A 22,395-nucleotide genomic window follows, 5' to 3' on the forward strand; every position below is an offset into this window, starting at 1 on the left:
ACTACATTTGTATCTTTAGGGTAAATACCCAGCAGTGCAATTGCTGGGTCATAGGGTAGTTCTATTTTCAACATTTTGAGGAACCTCCATGCTGTATTCCAGAGTGGTTGCACCAGCTTGCATTCCCACCAACAGTGTAGGAGGGTTCCCCTTTCTCCGCATCCTCGCCAGCATCTGTCATTTCCTGACTTGTTAATTTTAGCCATTCTGACTGGTGTGAGGTGATATCTCATTGTGGTTTTGATTTGTATTTCCCTGATGCCGAGTGATGTGGAGCCCTTTTTCATGTGTCTGTTGGCCATCTGGATGTCTTCTTTGCAGAAATGTCTGTTCATGTCCTCTGCCCATTTCTTGATTGGATTATTTGTTCTTTGGGTGTTGAGTTTGCTAAGTTCTTTATAGATTTTGGACACTAGCCCTTTATCTGATATGTCATTTGCAAATATCTTCTCCCATTCTGTCAGTTGTCTTTTGGTTTTGTTAACTGTTTCCTTTGCTGTGCAAAAGCTTTTGATCTTGATAAAATCCCAATAGTTCATTTTTGCCCTTGATTCCCTTGCCTTTGGCGATGTTCCTAGGAAGAAGTTGCTGCGGCTGAGGTCGAAGAGGTTGCTGCCTGTGTTCTCCTCGAGGATTTTGATGGATTCCTTTCTCACATTGAGGTCCTTCATCCATTTGGAGTCTATTTTCGTGTGTGGTGTAAGGAAATGATCCAATTTCATTTTTCTGCATGTGGCTGTCCAGTTTTCCCCACACCATTTATTGAAGAGGCTGTCTTTGTTCCATTGGACATTCTTTCCTGCTTTGTCGAAGATTAGTTGACCATAGAGTTGAGGGTCTGTTTCTGGGCTCTCTATTCTGTTCCATTGATCTATGTGTCTGTTTTTGTGCCAGTACCATGCTGTCTTGATGATGACAGCTTTGTAATAGAGCTTGAAGTCCGGAATTGTGATGCCACCAACTTTGGCTTTCTTTTTCAATATTCCTTTGGCTATTCGAGGTCTTTTCTGGTTCCATATAAATTTTAGGATTATTTGTTCCATTTCTTTGAAGAAAATGGATGGTACTTTGATAGGAATTGCATTAAATGTGTAGATTGCTTTAGGTAGCATAGACATTTTCACAATATTTATTCTTCCAATCCAGGAGCATGGAACATTTTTCCATTTCTTTGTGTCTTCCTCAATTTCTTTCATGAGTACTTTATAGTTTTCTGGGTATAGATTCTTAGTCTCTTTGGTTAGGTTTATTCCTAGGTATCTTATAGTTTTGGGTGCAGTTGTAAATGGGATTGACTCCTTAATTTCTCTTTCTTCTGCCTGGTTGTTGGTGTAGAGAAATGCAACTGATTTCTGTGCATTGATTTTATATGCTGACACTTTACTGAATTCCTGTACAAGTTCTAGCAGTTTTGGAGTGGAGTCTTTTGGGTTTTCCACATATAGTATCATATCATCTGCGAAGAGTGATAGTTTGACTTCTTCTTTGCCGATTTGGATGCCTTTCATTTCCTTTTGTTGTCTGATTGCTGAGGCTAGGACTTCTAGTACTATGTTGAATAGCAGTGGTGATAACGGACATCCCTGCCGTGTTCCTGACCTTAGCGGAAAAGCTTTCAGTTTTTCTCCATTGAGAATGATATTTGCGGTGGGTTTTTCATAGATGGCTTTGATAATATTGAGGTATGTGCCGTCTATCCCTACACTTAGAAGAGTTTTGATCAGGAAGGGATGCTGTACTTTGTCAAATGCTTTTTCAGCATCTATGGAGAGTATCATATGGTTCTTGTTCTTTCTTTTATTAATGTGTTGTATCACATTGATTGATTTGCGGATGTTGAACCAGCCTTGCAGCCCTGGAATAAATCCCACTTGGTCGTGGTGAATAATCCTTTTAATGTACTGTTGAATCCTATTGGCTAGTATTTTGGCGAGAATTTTTGCATCTGTGTTCATCAAGGATATTGGTCTGTAGTTCTCTTTTTTGATGGGATCCTTGTCTGATTTTGGGATCAAGGTGATGCTGGCCTCATAAAATGAGTTTGGAAGTTTTCCTTCCATTTCTATTTTTTGGAACAGTTTCAGGAGAATAGGAATTAGTTCTTCTTTAAATGTTTGGTAGAATTGCCCCAGGAAGCCATCTGGCCCTGGGCTTTTGATTGTTTGGAGATTTTTGATGACTGTTTCAATCTCCTTACTGCTTATGGGTCTGTTGAGGCTTTCTATTTCTTCCTGGTTCAGTTGTGGTAGTTTATATGTCTCTAGGAATGCATCCATTTCTTCCAGATTGTCAAATTTGTTGGCGGAGAGTTGCTCATAGTATGTTCTTATAATTGTCTGTATTTCTTTGGTGTTCGTTGTGATCTCTCCTCTTTCATTTATGATTTTATTTATTTGGGTCCTCTCTCTTTTCTTTTTGATAAGTCTGGCCAGGGATTTATCAATCTTATTAATTCTTTCAAAGAACCAGCTCCTAGTTTCGTTGATTTGTTCTATTGTTTTTTTGGTTTCTATTTCATTGATTTCTGCTCTGATCTTTATGATTTCTCTTCTCCTGCTGGGTTTAGGGTTTCTTTGTTGTTCTTTCTCCAGCTCCTTTAGGTGTAGGGTTAGGTTGTGTACCTGAGACCTTTCTTGTTTCTTGTGAAAGGCTTGTACTGCTATATATTTTCCTCTCAGGACTGCCTTTGTTGTGTCCCACAGATTTTGAACCGTTGTGTTTTCATTATCATTTGTTTCCATGAATTTTTTCAATTCTTCTTTAATTTTCTGGTTGACCCATTCATTCTTTAGAAGGATGCTGTTTAGTCTCCATGTATTTGGGTTCTTTCCAAATTTCCTCTTGTGATTGAGTTCTAGCTTCAGAGCATTGTGGTCTGAAAATATGCAGGGAATGATTCCAATCTTTTGATAACAGTTGAGACCTGATTTAGGACCAAGAATGTGATCTATTCTGGAGAATGTTCCATGTGCACTAGAGAAGAATGTGTATTCTGTTGCTTTGGGATGGAATGTTCTGAATATATCTGTGATGTCCATCTGGTCCAGTTTGTCATTTAAGGCCTTTATTTCCTTGTTGATCTTTTGCTTGGATGATCTGTCCATTTCAGTGAGGGGAGTGTTAAAGTCCCCTACTATTATTGTATTATTGTCGATATGTTTCTTTGATTTTGTTATTAATTGGTTTATATAGTTGGCTGCTCCCACGTTAGGGGCATAGATATTTAAAATTGTTAGATCTTCTTGTTGGATAGTTCCTTTGAGTATGATATGGTGTCCTTCCTCCTCTCTTATTGTAGTTTTTGGCTTAAAATCTAATTGATCTGATATAAGGATTGCCACTCCTGCTTTCTTCTGATGTCCATTAGCATGGTAAATTCTTTTCCACCCCTCACTTTAAATCTGGAAGTGTCTTCAGGTTTAAGATGAGTTTCTTGTAGGCAACATATAGATGGGTTTTGTTTTTTTATCCATTCTGATACCCTGTGTCTTTTGATTGGGGCACTTAGCCCATTAACATTCAGGGTAAGTATTGAGAGATATGAATTTAGTGCCATTGTATTGCCTGTAAGGTGACTGTTATTGTATATTGTCTCTGTTTCTTTCTGATCTACTACTTTTAGGGTCTCTCTTTGATTATAGGACCCCTTTCAATATTTTCGTAGAGCTGGTTTGGTATTTGCAAATTCTTTCAGTTTTTGTTTGTCCTGGAAGCTTTTAATCTCTCCTTCTATTTTCAATGATAGCCTAGCTGGATATAGTATTCTTGGCTGCATGTTTTTCTCGTTTAGTACTCTGAATATATCATGCCAGCTCTTTCTGGCCTGCCAGGTCTCTGTGGATAAGTCTGCTGCCAATCTAATATTTTTACCATTGTACGTTACAGACTTCTTTTCCCGGGCTGCTTTCAGGATCTTCTCTTTGTCACTAAGACTTGTCAGTTTTACTATTAGGTGACGGGGTGTGGACCTATTCTTATTGATCCTGAGGGGGGTTCTCTGAACCTCCTGGATTTTGATGCTTGTTCCCTTTGCCATATTGGGGAAATTCTCTGCAGTAATTCTCTCCAATATACCTTCTGCTCCCCTCTCTGTTTCCTCTTCTTCTGGAATCCCAATTATTCTAATGTTGTTTCGTCTTATGGTGTCACTTATCTCTCGAATTCTCCCATCGTGGTCCAGTAGCTGTTTGTCCCTCTTTTGCTCAGCTTCTTTATTCTCTGTCATTTGGTCTTCTATATCGCTAATTCTTTCTTCTGCCTCATTTATCCTAGCAGTGAGAGCCTCCATTTTTGATTGCACCTCATTAATAGCGTTTTTGATTTCAACTTGGTTAGATTTTAGTTCTTTTATTTCTCCAGAAAGGGCTTTTATATCTCCTGAGAGGGTTTCTCTAACATCTTCCATGCCTTTTTCGAGCCCGGCTAGAACCTTGAGAATCGTCATTCTGAACTCTGGATCTGACATATTACCAATGTCTGTATTGATTAGGTCCCTAGCCTTTGGTACTGCCTCTTGTTCTTTTTTTTGTGGTGAATTTTTCCACCTTGTCATTTTGTCCAGATAAGAGTATATGAAGGAGCAAGTAAAATACTAAAAGGGTGGCAACAACCCCAGGGAAATATGCTTTAGCCAAATCAGAAGAGATCCCAAATTGTGGCGGGGGAGAAAGGGGATAAAAAGAGGTTCAGAAAGAAAGAAAAAAAAATTAAAAAAGGAAAACCAATAAAGAAAAAGTATAAAAAGGAAAAAAATATATATATATATTAGATAAACTAGTTAAAAAATGTTAAAAAAGAAAAGGGTAAAAGTTAAAAAAATTTAGCAGAAGAAGAAAAAAAAATTGAAAAAGAAAAGAAAAAAAAATTAATTTAACTGCAAGGCTAAAGAATCATGGGGAGAAAGCCATGAGTTCCGTGCTTTGCTTTCTCCTCCTCTGGAATTCCGCTGCTCTCCTTGGTACTGAAACTGCACTCCTTGGTAGGTGAACTTGGTCCTGGCTGGGTTTCTTGTTGCTCTTCTGGGGGAGGGGCCTGTTGTAGTGATTCTCAAGTGTCTGCCCCCGGCGGAGTTGCACAGCCCTTACCAGGAGCCGGGTTGAGTAATCCGCTCGGGTTTGCTTTCGGGAGCTTTTGTTCCCTGAGCGCTTTCCGTAGAGTTCCGGAGGGTGGGAATGAAGATGGCAGCCTCCTGTTTTCCGGCCCAGAGGAGCCGAGAGCCCGGGGCCCCACTCCTCAGTGCGCCCCCAGAGAACAGCACCCAATGACTCCCGCCACCCTGGCCTCCGGCCGCGCTCTGAGCTGACCGAGCCTGCGACTGGTTCAAGGTAACCCCGAGCTGAGAGTCACTCCTCGGCTCTGTCTCTGTAGCCAGCTTCCCCGTTCTAATACCTGTGAGCTCTGCGACACTCAGACACCCCCGATCCTTCTGTGACCCTGCGGGACCTGAGGCCGCGCTGACCCCGCCCGGGCTTCACCCTGGTTAAGCCTCTGGAGCGATGTCCCTTAGCGGAAAAGACTTTTAAAAGTCCCGATTTTGTGCTCCATTGCTCCGCCGCTTGCCTGGAGCCAGCCCCTCGCCCCGCGGTCTATCTTCCCGTTGCTTTGGATTCACTTCTCCGCCAGTCCTACCTTTCAGAAAGTGGTTGATTTTCTGTTTCTAGAGTTGCTGTTCTTCTTCTCTTCGATCTCCCGTTGGATTTGTAGGTGTTTGTAATCTTTAGATAAGCTATCTAGCTGATCTCCCGCTACCTGAAGTAGTCTCAGCCTGTACTTCTCTGCCATCTTGACTCCTCCCCCCTATTTCTAATATTTTCTTAATGAGACTTGTCAAAATGTTACTTTGTTTTACTAGTCTGAGGAAAAAAGCTGGTTTTATTGATAGGTTGGTTGTATTTATTTTAGGGAAGTATAGTTTACATAAGATAAGGTGCAAGGATAAATAATTGAACATTTTGGTGAGTTTTGGATATCAGTTATATCCATGTAGTCAACATCCAAAATGAGATAAAGAGTATTTCCATTACAACAGAAACTTCCCTAGTGCTCCTTTTCAGTAATTTTCTTTCCCCATCCCTGGGATAATTACTTTCTGAATTTTTTAATTTTATTTGCTTTCTATTTTTAAAGATTTTATTTATTTATTTGACAGAGAGAGAGAGAGAGATCACAAGTAGGCAGAGAGAGAGCGGGAAGTAGGTTCTCTGCTGAGCCAAGAGCCTGATGTGGGGCCCCATCCCAGGACCCTGAGGAGAAGGCAGAGGCTTTAACCCACTGAGCCACCCACTTTCTGAATTTTTAAAATTCAGAAAGGTGCCCCCACTTTCTGCATTTTTAAAATCACAGATTAGTTTTTCCTTTGTTCAATAGAAAGTTTTTGAGATTTATCAATGCCATGTGTATTAGTAATCTGTTCTTTCTATTGTTGAATAATATTTGATTATATTAATGTGGTTGTTTATTTACAGTCTTGTTGATGCACAGCAGGATTGTCTCTCTTTTTGTGTGTGTGTGTGTGGTTAGAATAGATCTGCTAGCAATGTCCATAATAGTCGAACTATGGAAAGAACCTAGATGTTCATCAACAAATGAACAGATAAAGAAGATATATATGTGTATGTATGTGTGTGTGTGTGTACAATGGAATACTATGCAGCCATCAAAAGAAATTAAATATTGCTATTTGCAACAATGTGGATAGAGTTAGAGGGTATTATGCTGAGCAAAATAAGTCAGAGAAAGACAATTATCATATGATCTCTCTGATATGAGGAATTTGAGAGGCACGGCGGGGGCTTTGTGTGGTAGGGAAGGAAAAAATGAAACAAGATGGGATTGGGAGGGAGACAAACCATAAGAGACACTTAATCTCACAAAACAAACTGAGGATTGCTGTGGGATGGGGGTTAGGGAGAGGATGGTTGGGTTATGGACATTGGCGAGGGTATGTGCTGTGGTAAGTGCTGTGAAATGTGTAAGCCTGGTGATTCACAGACCTCTACCCTTGGACAAATAATACATTATATGTCAATAAAAGTAATTTAAAAATAAGAATAAAGCTGCTATTACAAACATTTTGTACAAGTCGTTTCCTGTACTGTATGAGATTTTCATTTGCTTTGCAATCTTTTCAATAGTTGGTATTGTCATTCTTTTTTATTTTAGCCATTCTATAAAGAGTGTAATAGTATCTTAAGTTTTACATTTGCATCTTTTAAAAATATGCAAAATACTATTATTACATTGAAAAAATTTTCAAAAATTCCTTAATATTGTCAAATATCCAGTCTGTGTTTAAATTTCCTCAGTGATTTTATGAATTTTTTTACATTTTGTTCAAGCCTGTACCCAAACAAATATGGTGTAACTGGTTTGTGTGTCTCCTAAATATTTTAAAATCTGTGTCACATTTCACCTAGAGAAGCAAACCAGTAGGATATATATTTTTAAAAAATTTTAATATACTTAAAATTGACTCTGGAACCACATGGATTTGAACACATGGGTCCACTTATGTATGGACTTTTTGGTAAATACGGTACAGTACTAAATTTATTTTCTCTTCCTCACAATTTTCTTAATTTAATTTTCTTTTCTCTAGCTTACTTTATTGTAAGAATGCAATATATAATGCATGTAACATACAAAATATGTGTTAATTTACTGTTTATGTTATCTCATTAAGGCTTCCGAGCAATAGTAGGGTATTAGTAGTTGTATTTTGGGGGACTCACAAATTATATGTGGATTTTTGACTGTGCAGGTGAAGGAGTCAGGCTCTTAACCCACACATTGTCCATATATATGTGTGGATAGATAGATAGATGATAGATAGATAACCGTGTGAGTATGTGGTGGGATCTGTTTTTGGATTCTGTATTCTGTTCTCTCCCTCACACCAATACTGTGTGTTCTTGATTGCTGTGGTATAAAACTTCAGATTTGTTTTCTTTTTAAAGATTGTTTTGGGAATTTTAGATCATGTGCATTTCCATAGAAATTTTAGAATTAGCTTGTCAACTTCTTCAAAATAAGTATTTGTTGGAATTTTGCTGGTGATTGTGTGGAATCTGTACCTCAGTTTGGGCTGAATTGGCTATCATAACAATGTTGAGTCTTCTGTAAATATTATATATCTGGCCATTTACTTAGGTTTGTAAAAATATTTCTCTCAGTAGTATTTTGTAGTTTAGTAAACTTGCATATCTTTTGTTAGGCTTACTTTAAATATTGTTTTGTTTTTAATTTCATTTTAATTTTGTTTTGCCAGTATATAGAAACACAATCCAATTTTATACATTGATCTTGTATCTTACTACATTACTAAATAATTTAACCTGGTATATTTGTGTATTTAATAGGGTCTTCTGCATTTGTAATCATGTTATCTAGGAATAAAGAATCTTGGTCAGAAAAGCACATTACTTGTTTATATTTCACTTATGTGATAATTACCTAAAGCATGCTTCACAAACTGCTACAGTGGCACATAAAACATTCTCTCAATAAATGGTAACTCATTGTAGTAACTGTACATTTCAAAGTGAGTATATATAAATCAATCTTTCAACTTCTGCCCATTTTTAGAAATTTAATATTTATACCTTTTATTTCTTTTTCTTGTCATATTGTACTGACTCAGTTTTTTTCAGTACATCATAGAATAAAAGTGTTGAGAATGGATTTCTTCACCTTGTTCCTGATTTTGGAGAAAAGCATTTAATATCTCATCATTAAGTAGTGTTAGCTTTACTTTTTCACAGATACCATCCATCTGCTTCAGATAGTTCTATTCATACTTTGCTGAAAAGTCATTATTAATAATGGATATTTGTCTAATGCTTTTTCTTCATCTGTTGTTAGGATTAAATAGTTTTTATTCTTTATTCTGCCAATTGGTAAACTATGTTGGTTTTTGTAAGTTAAACTAACCTTGTATTCCTAAGATTAAATCCTACTTTCTAATACTTTAAGAGTTTTCTTTTAGTGCTTATGGGGGATGTTGGTCTATAATTTTCTTCAGTTAAGACATATTTTTGTAATTGTTTACTGTCGAGGTTAAATCTCCAGCTTTTTGTTTTTATAGAGCATGAATTTCTTCACTATTAAATTACTTTCCCCTCCTATTTTCTCAAGGTTTATTATTATTTTCTAAATTTTTAGTTGAATCTTATTTTGAATCATAAATATACTATAAGCACTCCTCTGACTATTGCTTTGGCTACCATGTTTTAAGTAGATATTGGATATTATTTATAATAGAGGATATGAAATGTTATAGCAGGAATACCATGTACCTTGGTCACAGATAAGGTTCCAAAAATGGTTTTGTACCTACTCAGGGTTTTTGCTAGCTGCCTGTCTTCTTTAAATGTTGTAGATCTAACTGTTGACCTCCCGATTATAGCCAAGAAGACAAATCAGGGATGATCCGATGACATAAAATTTTATAGTCAGGCAACTCCTGGTTCAGGTTTTTCAATTTTGCTATTGACATTTTAGACAGGATAGTCTTTTACTGGGAAGAGAATAGGGCTGCCTTGGGCACTGGAAGAGTATCTGACTTCTATCCATTAAATGTCCGTAGCAGCCCTCTTTGTGACAATTAAAATTTTCTCTAGACATTGCCAATGTCCTGTGGTGTGGATGAGGTCAAAATTGCATCTGGTTAAGAACTAAAGCTCAGGTCAATTTCTTTGTGTCATTTTGTTATTGCTGTAGAACTAGTAGCTTTCCATGCAAAATGAACATATATTAGGTAAAGGTAGCTATTTCAAGCAGTAGGAAAATTATGGATTATATGCTGTCACTTCTACCTTGTTTACTTCCACAAGTGGTATCTGAACCAAGAACTAAAATTGTTTGAATGTAGGTTCAAATAACGGAAGAGTCTGGGGGAACAGATTCTCTCTGTTCTGTGCCTGTTGTTTAGATGTCTCCCACTAATTCTTTTAACTGAGAAGCAGAACTGCTACCATGGTTTTAAAAATCAGGGTATGTCTACATTCATAATCTTGAACAGTCAGACATGTATATCACTTGTTTTTATTTCACTTGTGTGATGAATATCTGAATCATGCTTTATAAACTGCTACAGTGACATGTAAAACCTCTTCTCAATAAATGGTAAACACAATTATGATGGTTGTATGTTTCGGAGTGAGTATGTGTAACTCAGTCTTCCCAACTTTTCCCCATTATTAGAAATTTAGTGTTTTGTTTGCACTGCTCATTATAAATATTTGTATGAAAAATATTTTCTGTGTATGTCAGAGACTTTTTCTTTTACATACATACATATCTATATCATATAGACATACATAAAAAGCCATGTTGCTTCCCAAAAGGACTGGGCGGCCGTTTGTGATAATACTTTTCCCCTCAGATTTTTTTGACACTTGTTTTTGCCTTTTTTCCAACACCCTAACTTTAAAATTATCATTTTAAAACTATTTAACAGTGGTGTAAGGTATACTAGCTTTTAATATATTATACATACCTGCATAACTCCTACCCAGATCAAATTCTAGAATATTTTTAATTACCCAGGGTGTACCCTCTTGTGCCTTTCCATTCAGTGCTAACTTCAGAGGTAACTAGTATATGATTGACTAATTGATTGATATTTATTTATATATACATCCATGCATGTTTATTTTTCAGCATGGTATAATTAATAAGTAGAATTGTATGTATTTAAAGCATACAATGTGATGAGATGACATACATATACTTTGAAATGTTTATCACAGTCAGGTTAATTAATGCATGCATTGTCCTACATAGTTAACAATTCTTCATTTTGTGTGTGGTGAGAATGTTTGAGGTATACTTTAGTGTATTACTTAAGTATTTATGAGTTTTGCTTGTCCTTAAACTTCATGTAATAGAATCTTTTATGCCTTACTTTTTTCTTTCAACATAATGCTATGAGATTCATCCATGTTTTTACATGAATCCTTGGTGTTTTCTTCATTTTCAGCTTTAGTGAGGCATTTCAATAAATAAAATTAATATATATTTACAGTCTAAAACATGATGATTTGATATGTGTATACATTGTGAAAGAATTCCCACCAAGTTAATTCACATATCCATTATCTCACATACTTTTGTGTGTGTGTGTGTGTCTGCACACATAAGCTCTTTCTTAGCAAATTTCAATTATACAATATTATCAACAGTAGTCACTATGTTATATATTACATCCAGTCCTTATTTACCATGTTACTGAAAGTTTGGATCCTTTTACTACCCTTTCCCTATTTTCCCTATTCTACTGCCCCTGGTAACCACCATTCTACTCTGTTTTATAAATTCAGCTTTTTTTTTCCCCCAAAGATTTCCACATATAAGTGATACCGTGCAGTGTCTGTCTTTGTTTGGCTTGTTTTAATCTATATAATGCTTTCCATGTTCATACATGTTGCAAATGGCAGGATTTCCTTCTTTTTAAAGACTTTATTTTATTTATTTGACAGAGAGAGATAGAACAGGAACACAAGCACAGTGAGTGAAAGAGGGAGAAGCAGTCTTCCTATGGAGCAGGGAGCCCGTGGTGGGGCTTGATCCCAGGACCCATGATCCCAGGATCCTGACCTGAGCTGAAGACAGATACTTAAGGACTGAGCCACCGAGGCCCCCAGGATTTCCTTCTTTTAAAAGGCTAAACAGTATTCCATTGTATGTACGCACCACATTTTTATTCATCCATCAAAGGACACTTAGATTGTTTCCATATCGTGGTGATTGCAAATAGTGCTGGAGTAAACATAGGAGTACAGATATCTTTTCAATATAGTGGTTTTGTTTCTAGATCTATACCCAGAAGTGGGATTTCTAGCTGGTAGAGGGGATGTCACATGGTAGTTCTGTTCTTGATTTCTTGAGGGACCTTCATACTGTTTTCTGTCTGTACCAATTAAGATTTTTACCAGTATTGTATAATATTTCCCTTTATTCCACATCCTTGCCAGCATTTACCTCTTATCTTTGATAAGATGGAAGTGATATCCCATCAGTGATAAGCTATCTTATCAGTGATAAGGTGAGGTGGAAGTGATATCTCTCAGTTTTGATTTGCATTTCCCTGGTGATAGTGAGGTTGAGTGCCTTTTCATGTAACCTATTGGCCATTAGTATAGCTTCTTTGGAGAAGTGTCTATTTAAGTCCTTTGCTCATTGTATTTATTTGTGTTTTTTTAAAAAGATTTATTTATTTGAGAGAGAGAAAGCAAGTTGAGGGAGGGGCAGAGGGAAAGAATCTTCAAGCAGACTCCTCACAGAGCACAAAGCCAGACATGGGGCTCCATCTCATGACCTATGAGATCATGACCTGAGCCAAAACCAAGAGTTGGAGGCTACTGACTAAGCCACCCAGGTGCCTCCCCCTTAAAAGATTTATCCTCTGCCCATTTTAAAATGTGGTTTCTTTGCTATTGAGTTGTATGAGTGTATATTTTAGGTATTAACCTTTTGTTACATATGTGGCTTATAAATATATTTTCCCTTTCCATAGGATGCATTTTTGTTTTGTTGATGGTTTCCTTTGCTGAGCAGAAGTATTTTAGTTTGATGTAGTGCCGCTTGTTTATTTTTGTTATTGCTTCCTCTGCTTTTGGTGTCAAATCCAAAAAATCATCGCCAAGACTGATTCGAGGAGCATGCCCCTGTTTTCTTCTCATAGTTTTACAGTCAAGTCTACTTTCAATTCTTTAATACACTTTGCATTAATTTTTGTATACTAGAGCCCAGTTTCATTCTTTTGCATGTGGTTTTCCAGTTTTTTTCAGCACAGTGTGTTGAAGACACTGTCTTTTCCCCATTGTATATTCTTGTGTCCTCTGTTGAAAATTTATGGACATACATGCTTGACTTTTTCCTGGCCTCTATTTTGTTCCACTAATGTATGCATCTTTTTTTTAATCAGTGTCATACTGTTTCGATTACTATAGCTTGGTAGTGTAGTTTGAAATCAGGAAATGTGATACCTTTAGCTTTCTTCATTTTCCTGAGATTGCTTTGGTTATTCAGAGTCTTTTATGGTTCCATACAAATTTTAGGATTGTTTGTTCTGTTTCTATGAAAAATACCATTGGACATCTGAAACATACTATACTATATGTTAACTAACTAGAATTTAAATAAAATCTTGAAAGAAAAAAATACCTTTGGAATATGTTTTTAAATTTTATTATTGAAGTGTAGTTGACACAATGCATTAATTTCAAGTGTACAACATGGTGATTCAGTAATTCTATACATTATGCAGTACTTACACTATAAGTGTAATTACCATCTGTCACCATACAATGTTATTACAATATTACTGACTGTGTTCCCTATACTATACTTTTCTTCCCTGTGAGTTACTTTACATAAGTGTGTACTTCTTAATCTCTTTCACCAGCTTGGCCCATTTCCTCACTTCTCTCCCCTGGCAACCACCAGTTCGTTCTCTGTATTTATTTATAAGTCTGTTTCTGTTTGTTCATTTGTGGGTTTTTTTTTTAATTTTTACTTATCTTTTAAATTTCTTTTCAGTGTTCCAGAGTTCATTGTTTATGCACCACACCCAGTGCTCCAAGCAATACGTGCCCTCCATAATACCCACCACCAGGCTCACACAACCTTCTACCCTCCGCCCCTCCCCAAACCCTCAGATTGTTTTTCAGAGTCCACAGTATCTCATGTTTTTTAGATTCCACATATAAGTGAAACCATATCACACAACTACTTTCTGGATTCACTTAGAGGGAATTGCTTTGTGTGTTATTGTACACTTGGTGTGTCTATGGGAGGAGGGAAGTTCAGGAGCCTGCAGTGTTTCCATTTTTGTCTCCTGATTTCTTTGTTCTTTTTTGTTGCTATATAGTATTCCACAGTATACCATTTCTCTTTGCTACTTGGGTTGTTTGTAGTTTGGGGCTATTATGACTAATGCTGCTATAAACATTCTTTTTTTTTTTTTTTTTTTTTTTTTTTAAAGATTTTATTTATTTATTTGACAGAGATCACAAGTAGGCAGAGAGGCAGGTAGAGAGAGAGGAGGAAGCAGGCTCCCCGCTGAGCAGAGAGCCCGATGTGGGGCTTGTCCCTGGACCCTGGGATCATGACCTGAGCCGAAGGCAGAGGCTTTAACCCACTGAGTGACCTAGGTGCCCCTGCTATAAACATTCTTAGGCATGCTTTATGGTATACAGATGCATTAATTTCATTTTTGGTATATATGTAAATGTAAGATTCCTGGGTTTTGGAGTGAATGTACATTAAATTTTAGTTTTTTTCTACCAAGGGAGTTTTACAGAGTGTTTATTCCAATTTTATCTCCAACTGTTAATATAGGGGAGTTCTAGTTGTTCTATATCCTTGTCAACACTTGGTATGATCTCTTTCTTGGCAATTCTGTTGGGTATGTTGTGATATCTCATTGTGGCTTTAATATTCATTTTATCATTGAGTAATGCTTATTGGCTCTTTGGATCTCCTTTTTTAATGACTTTTTCTGTCCATTTTTAAATTGTGTTGTTTGTCTTTCCTTAGTTAAAGGAATTCATTATATATTTTGCATATGAGCCCTTTTCAGATGTATTGCAGTTATCTTCTCTTAATTTGTGGATTGTGTCTTTACTTCTTTAATGGTTACTTTTGATATAGAGTGTTCTTTGTTTTGGTTAAGTAGTTTATCAGATTTTTTTTCTTATAAATTTATGTATTATTTAAGAAAGCTACCTACTCACAGAAATATTCCCCTATATTTTCTTTCTTTTGCATTAAAAAAATTTTTTTAAATTTAAATTCAGTTAATTAACATATAATGTATTATTGGTTTCAGAGGTAGAGGTCCATAATTTATCAGTCTTATATAATACCCAGTGCTTGTTACATCATGGGCCCTCCTTAATGTCCAGCACCCAGTTATTGCATTCCTCCCTCCCATATTTTCTTCTAGAAGCTTGGTTATTTCAGCTTTTACATTTAGGTCTATGATTCCTCTCAATTTAATACTTAAAATGGTGTGAAAAAAGGGTAAAGGCTAATTTTATTTTTCTCGTGGATATCCAGTTGTTCCAATACTTAATTATAGTGGTACCTTGGTTGTAAATCAAGTGAACCATATGTATACCAGTACCCTAAAATTTGACACTATCTCCATAACTTATACATCTTTTCATTAGTATATATTCAGAACTACAATAATGATTAAAATTTTCGGGTCGTGCTAGTTGAACTTAATAGTTGAATTACTTCTTTCTTTCTCTATGGAAAAGAGTTTAGGCAGTTTGAACCCATAACTCTTCTATCGCTGACCTTTCTGTTCCATTTATTTTTTTTCTTTGAAATTACTCTAAAGTTTCATTTGGAAGCTCAGTTTTTACTTAAGAAATAAAAGTAATGGTTCACCGCAGGCCTTCTACAAATTTTGCATGATTACCTTTATATTTAAATACAGCACTTAAGAATTTGAGTGCTTTTAAGTGGTTAATACTAACTTTAAAAATAACTGTCACCCCTTAGGTCATAACTCACATATTCTGAACAAGGTATTTGATGTCCTCAGTTTCACTTAAATTATTGTGGTTTGTTTTACCTCCTGGCTATATATATCACAAATGTGGGATGTCTGAGTCAGTTGGTTAACTGTCTGTCTTCAGCTCAGGTCATGATCCCAGGGTCCTGGGATCCAGTCTTGCCTTGCTTCTTGCTTGGCAGGGAGCCTGCTCCTCCCACTGCCTGCTGCTCCCCCTGCTTGTGCTCACTCTCTCTCTCTCTAACAAATAAATAAACAAAATCTTTTTAAAAAAAATTAAAAGGGGGCTTAATTACTCAGGAAAAAAAATAATTTGAAAGTCAAACTATTTGGAGAACTGAGATAAGAGATGGCCAGTTACATGGTTTGTTTAATCATTAGGTATTTTTTTCATCAGATGCTACAACCTTACAGAGTTTGTGATAAGTGATTTTTGTCATGTGAGGTTTGCTTTTTTATAGACTAAATTTGGTGAGCTTGAGTTTCAGATTCAGCTGATTGGGATGGGCCTTCCTTGTTCCTTGTCTTCTCAACTCCTGTTTTTATTTTATACTGTTATTTGGTATGCTTCCAGGTACTTTGAAGAATAGATTTAAATATCTCTTCATGTATTTTCTTTCTGCCAGGAAGGTAATGATAATCTGAACAGTCCAAGGCAGGAATGTGTCACCTAATGTTTGAGGAGAGAAATACCTTCAAATTTTATCATTTCTCATAGCACTTAAAGCATATGTTAGTTCATTAATTGGTTAGGAATAAAAGATTTTTTATTTCCTACATGAAGAATGTCTTAAACTAAACTTTCCAATTTCTCTTTTTCTTTGGAGTTTTTGGTAGTGATTTATGAATAGATGTTCTTCAAAATTGTGTTTTGTTGTGTAGGTATATCCATCCCTGGTCTCATAAAGTTTAGTTTTAGGGAGAAAGTGGGGGAAAATTCTGTTATATAATATTTGGTCATTTATGTTCATTTTAAAAACTTTGGAGGTTAGGCAAAGAATATTTCCATGGAGATATTTTAATAAGATTGGATAGACATACACAGAATTTTTGAAAGTAAGTTGGTCAGTAAATTAGGTTAGAGAAAGGTATACACAAGAGTGTGGATATATGTATATATGTATGAATACTTTTTTGAATTGATTTTTTAAATATCCCATTTAAAAAAAACATTTATTTATTTGACAGAGAGAGAGATCACAAGTAGGCAGAGACAGGCAGAGAGAGAGGGGGGAAGCAGGCTCCCCACTGAGCAGAGAGCCCAATATGGGGCTCGATCCCAGGACCCTGAGATCATGACCTGAGCTGAAGGCAGTGGCTTAACCCACTGAGCCACCCAGGTGCCCCAAATATCCCATATTTCTACAGAAGAAATTGAAGGCAATCTAAAATAAAAACATGAAAAAATATAACAAAAACCAAACCCCAAGACAGAAGATAAACCTGGAGAAATATAAAGGAAGGGGGTAGGAAAACCATACCAAAATAATAAAAGAATATCTGTGATCCTTTTTTACTCTGAATTCTCAAGCTCCAGAGATGTTATTAGGATTTGCCTAATTCTCTACTGGCGTTATATAATTAATGTTCTTTAACTATTGAATTATAAAAACTCACTTCTCTCTCAAAGATCATGTTATGGTATCATCCACTTACTACCTATGTCTTTCCTATTATCTATCAGCTACATAGCTATTAAAATCTATTAAGATATCAAACTTGACTGTCCACAAATCACCTGGAGTTTTTATTAAAATGCTTATTCTGATTCAGTAAGCCTGAACAGTTTTCCTTGGGATCAGATAATCCTTGAAATTCTTGAAATTCTGGGTCTGCATATCTCTAACTTATTTAAAGTAATTAGGGTGACATTCTAACCCAACTCCTTGGAAACTATATTACACTCATTTTTACAGTTGAATGTAGGAGAAAGTATTTTTGAGAGGAGGTCAAAGAAATAGCAATGAGAAAGGTAAAGGGAATGAAAATATGTGCTTTGCTATTGTCAAGCTAAGCTATAACTCTATTTCTCACCTTATTTACAGGGTGAGGATAATCTATTAGAAGATTGGCAGAGTAACAAACTGTATTTGGGGATTGCTTAGCATCTAGAAAGGGAGAATGAGAAAGGAGAAACAGAGAAAATTTTACCAAGGGGAGGCAGTGGGAATGAAGTGGAATGAGAAAAAAAATGTGCTGTTTTAGATGGAGAATGTAGATTAGCAAAAACATTTAAGGCTAAGAGTCAGTCTGCCTTATGACATATACATGAATATAAAGGATCTATTTTGTATTACAGAGAATGTTGATATATTGTTTGATATTTGTACATTCTGTGTTTAAACAAACGATTTGGAAATCTTCTGACTATGCATTTTTGAATAATTGATATTCAGAATACATAATGTCATTTATGAAGATGTTTGGTGGAGCTGATTTGCATTAAAACATTCATGATTCTCAGCAAGGAAAATATACAGAAGCACAAAACAGTTAATTATCTTTCTTTTAAAATAAATGTCAAGAGAAGCATTTAAAAGTAAGATAAAATGTAGTATTTAAAGAAAATCCTGTCTCAGAATTCAAAATATTTTATAACTGTACACAAGAAATAGAATTTTATATATTTTAATGTTTATATTGAAGATCTTATGGAATCTTTTTTAAAAAATTCTTTAGACTTAATAGCTTTTGCAGATGAACTTAGACTCCTTTCTTTTCAACAGTTTCCTATAGGTCCAGGATATCTCTCTCTTCAATTATTGAAATATTTTATCTGTATTTGTAATATTTAGAATTTATTTGTGCATATCTTATTTTCTCACCTTGTAGTTTTTTTTTTTAGCTGACAGAACTATTATATATTTAATTTGTCTGCTTTTCTTCATCTTCTCTACCATCCTCGTATAACTCATCATCATTAGGAGTCATTTAGACTCCTGCAAGAGCCTCCTAAGTGGTGTCGGTGCTTTCACTCTTGGTTTCCTACATACCACTGTATTCTCCTGACAGTATTTAGAAAGATCTTTAAAAACTTCACTACTAAAACTAATCAGTACACTAAGCAGCCATTTTATTATTTGAAAAACTTAAAAATAAAGAGAATCAAGCATTTTTCTTACACTGTTAAGCAAATGGTTGATGAAGGAAGTTTTTCCTTTACTGATGTATTTCAGTTGATAAATAAAGAAGGAATGATAGAATTGTAATATCAATATTTTACAACTCCTAATTAAGTATTATAATAGATTTAAGAGTAATTATTACTAACTGCTAATATATGCATGTAGAGAGAACACATTATATGCTTCCCAATCAGAGTCCATAACATCAGCTATGGTATAGAGTAGTTTTGCTAGAAGTTTGAATCTGAATCTGGATAAACACTCATATCTAACTACCAGTTTGTAGGAAATACAGTAGACAGAGGAACATGTTAAGTGATACTGTAAGGATGCCATCAGGAAATCTGGAGTGTGGAAAATCCGGTAGGACAAGTAACCTGGTTTTTCTTTTCCTCCCAACAAGTAAATTGTAAGGAGAAAAAAGTGATGGAATCATAATCTATAGATTAAAAGACCACAAAACGGGGCGCCTGGGTGGCTCAGTGGGTTAAGCCGCTGCCTTCGGCTCAGGTCATGATCTCAGGGTCCTGGGATCGAGTCCCGCATCGGGCTCTCTACTCAGCAAGAAGCCTGCTTCCCTCTCTCTCTCTCTCTCTGCCTTCCTCTCCGTCTACTTGTGATCTCTCTCTGTCAAATAAAAAAAAAAAAAAAAAAAAAAAGACCACAAAACTTAGTAACTGCAGAATCTGGACCTTATTTGGATTTGACTTGAACCAGTGAGCTTCAGAAAAAATTGATACACAGAAAAATTTGGACACTGGCTAGATAGTTGGTGATTTTAATAAATTATTACTGAAAATAATGATTTAGTGATAGTACTTTTGGTAGGGGTTATATTTGTAAGAAGAGTCCTTATCTTTTAGTGATATATGTTAAAATGTGTATAAATGAAGGGGAGGGGGTGGGAGGATCAGTGAGCCTGGTGATGGGTATTAAGAAGGGCATGTATTGCATGGAGCACTGGGTATTATATGCAAACAATGAATCATGGAACACTACATCAGAAACTAATGATGTATTGTATGGTGACTAACATAACAAAAAAAAGGGTATGTCTCGGGGGCGCCTGGGTGGCTCAGTGGGTTAAGCCGCTGCCTTCGGCTCAGGTCATGATCCCAGGTCCTGGGTTCGAGCCCCACATCGGGCTTTCTGCTCGGCAGGGAGCCTGCTTCCTCCTCTCTCTCTGCCTGCCTCTTTGCCTACTTGTGATTTCTCTCTGTCAAATAAATAAATAAAATCTTAAAAAAAAAAAAAAGGTATGTCTCGGGGGTAGATGGGGAATGAATAAAGGTACGGATAAAGCAAGACTAGGCATGAATTGATAATTGTTGAAACTGGATGATAAATATATGTGGATCCCTTTTGCTCTGTTCTCTTTTTTTCACACACATTTAAACTTCCTATAATTAAATTTAAAACAAAAAGCCTTTGCACTTAGACTCTAATCCAAACTCTTTATTTTAGCAGATTTGACACAATCTGACATCTACTTACCCCATATCTGGCGTGTTCACCCTTGCTCACATTATACTTTTCTTCAGATACCCCAAATTCATTCTTACTTTACAGCTCTTGAACTTGATGTTCTTTTTTTTTTTTTTTAAGTTTTGGGGTTTTTTATTTTGCTTCATTTAATTTCGGTTCATCTTTGAAGATTTTTATTTATTTATTTGACAGAGAGAGATCACAAGTAGACGGAGAGGCAGGCAGAGAGAGAGAAAGGGAAGCAGGCTCCCTGCTGAGCAGAGAGCCCGACGCGGGACTCCATCCCAGGACCCTGAGATCATGACCCGAGCCGAAGGCAGCGGCTTTAACCCACTGAGCCACCCAGGCGCCCGAACTTGATGTTCTATCTGGAACCTTCTTCCCCTAGATCTTCAGTATCTGTCCCCTGTTGGCATTCAGTTCTCGTTTTGATTTTTTTTTCAGGCCTCATTTTAATGTCACCTGAGAACAGCTAGCTGTGACAATCATCTAATCTAGTTTTGTTTTCATCAGAATACTCATCCTGATTTGACATTTCCTTTTCTATTTATTTATTTATTCATTGTTTCTACCCATTAGAGTATAAGTTATATGTGGGTTGTGGTAAGATCTTAACTATCTTGTTCACTTTTAGATTTCCAGCACTTTCCCTACAAATACCTCGCAAATATAGTTGCTACTCAGTCAATGTTTTTTGAGTGAGTCAATTAAATGTTTATGAAGCTGTTGAATACTAGGAATATTAATATTATTAATCTTTTACTTTTAGAATATCAACATTATATAGTTTTGTTGCATAGTGAAAGTATTTAAAATTCAGCTGGCATTTTCATTATTAGTATTTTCAAAGGCTCATGTGCAACAGAATTAGCTTTATAGCAAAGCTTCAGAAAGATTTCAAAAAATTCACAAAATGTCAAATTTTCTTGTAGCATTTATTTAAAAATATTTGTATTTTGGGTAATTAGTGTCACATTTTATCTTAAGAACTGTTTTTTTGTATCTACATAAGTAGAGGTTAAAATTTGTGATATGTGTTTATATGTGATATGAAAATTTGGCAAACATTTCATGACATGTGAATTATAATGAAACACTTATAATTATATCTTCTATCGAGAAGGAACTGAGAAATACTTTATAGATAAATATATTAGAGGAGCTGAAACTATAAAACTATGAGATCTTCTCTTTATTTAAAAAAAAAAAAATAGAAGGGCGCCTGGATGTCTCAGTCGGTTAAATGTCCAACTCTTGATTTTGTCTCAGGTCATGATCTCAGGATCATGAGATCCATCCCCATGTCGGGCTCCATGCTCTGCATAGTGTCTACTTGAGATTCTCTCTTTCCCTCTGCCCCTCCCCCTACTCATTCTCTCTCTCTCTCTCTCTCATAAATAAATAAAATCTTTAAAACAAAAAAACATAAACAATGTATTTGTTTAAAATAAATATATAATATATATATACATATATAAACAAATAAATATATGTTTATATAAGTACATATATATTTCCAAGTAAGTATTGTCATTTCAACATAATGCTTAAGGGAGGTTGTTCATAAGGGTTATTAGAATAAAATGATGTGTTTAATTGACAAAGTAATTTTACCCTAATATTTATTGGAGATACATAGATGATTCAGTCCGGTACATCCCCTCCTGTGTCCTTAGGAAGCTTTCCCTCTACAGCACAATATGTGCTGCAGAGTTGGGCTTATTTGGGTCATGGCCAAGGTGGTTCCTCTTATCATCCTCCATGTGTAGCATATGGAGTTGTAGATCATGACCTTTCCACCAGAAATATGCTATTATCTGCTTCTCTTCTTTACTCTCTCCTATTAAATGGTATAAATCTGGGAACTTCTTCAGATTGGCTCTTTGCCGAGACATATTTTATTCTACGTAGATTTCCTTGTTTATTCTTTTGCTCATTTCTCCATTTATTTCTTTATTCAACATAGGTTTATTGTGGCTTGTCATGTAAAAAACACAAGCATTGAGATTGTAAGGAATTATATAGGGATTAAACAAAACATAATATATTTATTCAGGGATGTTGTCTTTAAAAGAACTTCTCTTTTGCAGTTGCCTTTAGAATGAATTTTTAAGTTACATACATGCCCACACATTTATCATAGTTTAGCCCTATCTTAGTTTAGGGGGAGTCAGAGTAAATGAGCCTTTCCTCAGTCTCCCAGGGAAAGAAAGGGTGAGAAGACAGAATATTACTAGGCCCCGGATGAACCCAGTGCTG

At 35.8% G+C, this 22,395-nt stretch overlaps 1 protein-coding gene across 4 annotated transcripts in view; it reads left to right on the forward strand.

Annotated features, from left to right (window-relative positions):
• The window catches only part of NUBPL (NUBP iron-sulfur cluster assembly factor, mitochondrial), a 222,774-nt gene that overhangs the window by 122,227 nt on the left and 78,152 nt on the right, over nucleotides 1-22,395 (forward strand). The window lies entirely within an intron of this gene.

The sequence above is a fragment of the Lutra lutra genome, chromosome 7 (assembly GCF_902655055.1).
Source record: "Lutra lutra chromosome 7, mLutLut1.2, whole genome shotgun sequence".
Taxonomy (NCBI): Eukaryota; Metazoa; Chordata; class Mammalia; order Carnivora; family Mustelidae; genus Lutra; species Lutra lutra.